The sequence below is a fragment of the Equus quagga genome, unplaced genomic scaffold (assembly GCF_021613505.1).
Source record: "Equus quagga isolate Etosha38 unplaced genomic scaffold, UCLA_HA_Equagga_1.0 546_RagTag, whole genome shotgun sequence".
Taxonomy (NCBI): Eukaryota; Metazoa; Chordata; class Mammalia; order Perissodactyla; family Equidae; genus Equus; species Equus quagga.
In genome coordinates, this window is record NW_025800234.1 from 1 (window position 1) to 3,016 (window position 3,016).

The following is a 3,016-nucleotide window of genomic DNA, read 5'->3' on the forward strand; positions in this document are numbered from 1 at the left end:
TCCCTCAGGTTTTGTTTATCTGGCAATGTCTTAATTTTTCCATGACTTTGAAAGGCAGTTGTACTCTATGTAGAATTCTCACTTGGCAGTTGTTCTCTTTCAGTAAGTATTTTAAATATGTCGTGACTTTGCCTTTTGGCCTGCAAGATTTCTGCTGCAGAGAAATTTAATGATAATCTTTTTGAGATTCCCTTTCACACAATGAGTTTTTTTTTCTCTTGCTGTCTTCAAGATTCTCTGTCTTTCAAATGTTCAATTAAATGTATCTCTGTGTGTATTTCCTGAGTTCACTGAATTTGTTGGATGTACATATCCATGCTTTTACTCAAATACGGGAAAATTTTGGCCATAGTTTCTTCAAATAGGTCTCTGGCCCTTTCTTGCAGATATCAAATAAACATTTGGGATGCTCCATAAATCACATCATCAGGAAAATGCTAATTAAAACAATGAGATTAAAAAAAACACCTGTTAGGCCAAAGTCCAGAACACAAAGCAACAGAAACTCTAGTACATTACTTGTGAGAATGTAGAAGAGTACAGCCATTTTGAGGAAAATTTGGTGATTTCTTGTAAATATGAATAAACTCTTACCATATTATCCAGCAATCATGCTCCTAGGTATTTACCCAAAGGAAATTAAGACTTATTTACATATATAAAACTGCACAAGGATGTCTATAGAAGCTTCATTCTTGATTGACGATTTAGAAGAAACCTGGCTGTCTCTGAGAAGGTGGATAAATAAGTGAATCAGTGAATACACTGATAAAAGGAAATAAGATATGTAGCCATGAAAAGACATGGAGGAAGCTTAAATGTACAGTACCAAGTAAAAGAAGCTGGTCTAAAAATGTATATTGTATGATTCTGGAAAAGCCAAGACTATGGAGGCAGTAAAAAAATGGGTTTTTGCCAGAGGTAGACGGAGAAAAGGGAAATAAATAGGCAGAACACAGAGGATTTGGGGGGTACTAAAAATACTGTGTGGTGTTATAATAATAAATATATGCAATTATACGTTTGTCCAAACCCATAGAATGTACAACACTACGAGAGAAGCCCTAGTGTAAAGTACAGACTTTGGGTAATTATGAGATATTAATATAAATCTTTCTTGGTAAAACATGAATGATTCTGGTGGGCTATATGGCTAATGGGGGAGGCTATGCAAGTGTAGGGGTACAGGTTATGTGGAAAATCTCTATACTTTCCTCTCAATTTTGTTGTAAACCTAAAAATGCTCTAAAAATTGTCTTAAAAAGATTTGAAGTAAAAATATCAAGAAATAAGTTGTGTATAATTGTAGATGGCATCTATTATTGCAACAAACGAAGAGATAGTTTTCACTTTTTGGTAAAAATTTCCTTTAATAATATCCCCAGAGACATTTTCACGGCATTATTTCTTAGACTATACCAGATGAGAGTAAATGTTCAGGTCACCACAGTGTAGAACATAGAAATCATAGGGTCTGAAATAAAAGTCACTGAAGTAGGTTTCAGATAAGCAAAGAATCCATTGGAGATACTTAATACAACGAGCATCAGATGAGGAAGGCAGGTGGAGAAGCCTTTTGACGCTTCTGTTGATGGGATCTTCCTGACAGTGGAGAAGATGCAGATGTAGGAAGCGATGATGAAAATAAAACAGCAGATACTCAACACCACTCTAATGAGGATAGGAAAAATTTCTCTTATTCAATTTTCTGAGCAAGAAATAGCCAATAACTGCAAGATGTCACAAAAGCACTTATGGAATATATTAGACCCACGATAGGATAAGGAGAAGGTACCTGCTGTGTGCATCACGGCACTCATATCCCCACCCGGCCAAGACACGGTGGTTGACTGAACACATGCATCCCTGTTCACGATGACTTCATAGTGCAGGGGATGGAAGGTGGCACCATAGTGGTCAAAGCACAGCACTGTGAGGAGTGCAGCTCTGTGGTTGTTGAAAAAGCATGAGAAAGACCTGGGCAACACAGCTAAGGAATGAGATGTAGTTAATGTGAATCAAAGAGTTGGCAGTGGATGTAGAAATTGTGATTGATATTAGGCAGAGATCCAAGAAGGATAAATTCTTCAAGAAGAAGTACACGGAGGTGTGGAGATGCTGGTCCAAAGTTGTGATCATGATGATGAAGACATTTCCCATGAGGGCATAGAATTAAATCAAGGAGAAGAGCACTGAATGCAAAATGTACATATTTTTATTGGTCGAAAATCCTGTGAGGGTATATTCTGTCACAAACGTGAGATTTGTCATTACTGGAGGCATAACCTGTATAAAAAAAAGGATAGAGGATTAAAACAACAATATCAAGACTTTAAATGTTGAGCATATATTGTGTATCTCCATACGGCAATCACACGGCATATTTACCGTAAACATTACTTCCATCTAATTCCTAGCCAGCGTATTAATCGCCAAGCATTATGTGAATAATATTGCTTTATTGAACCACTTTATTTTCAGTTAAAATACATGTCATTATTATTTTGTTTAAATGCGTCCTGTGAAAGATGACAAAAGACTGAAAATTTCAACTTACCTTAACAAAACTCGAACAACAGAGTATCCTCCCCATGTTTCTCAATAAACCCAAATTGACAAACCAACGACTGCTAAGTTGTTTTCCGGTCTTCCTGTCCGTACATCCTATCCCATGACTGACACAACCTCACTTTCAGCTCACCTTCCAAGGAGTTGAACAACCCTTAGAAAAAATGAACTCTTACAGACCTTCCTCAATGTATTCCATAAAATCTTTAACCTACTTATTCTCTGCCAAAGACTCAGCTTAGAGATGTTCTCATATTTAAAATTTTAATAAGAGATTGAGCTAACTGCACTTTTTTCTCATTTGACAGATAGCCTGGTGACTGCAGGCATCAGAAATCCTACTTCATATGAGCTAAGATGGTTGGCTTCCTATTCACCAATTTATTCACTTTTCTTCATTATTCCCCCTTTCATGTGACTTCTTCCCCCACAACTAGTAAGTTTAAAA

The 3,016-nt window shown here is 36.6% G+C and overlaps 1 pseudogene; it reads right to left on the reverse strand.

Moving 5' to 3' along the window:
- Positions 1 to 1,346: 1,346 nt before the first annotated feature.
- Positions 1,347 to 2,271, reverse strand: LOC124233953 (olfactory receptor 14A16-like; annotated as a pseudogene).
- Positions 2,272 to 3,016: the final 745 nt, after the last annotated feature.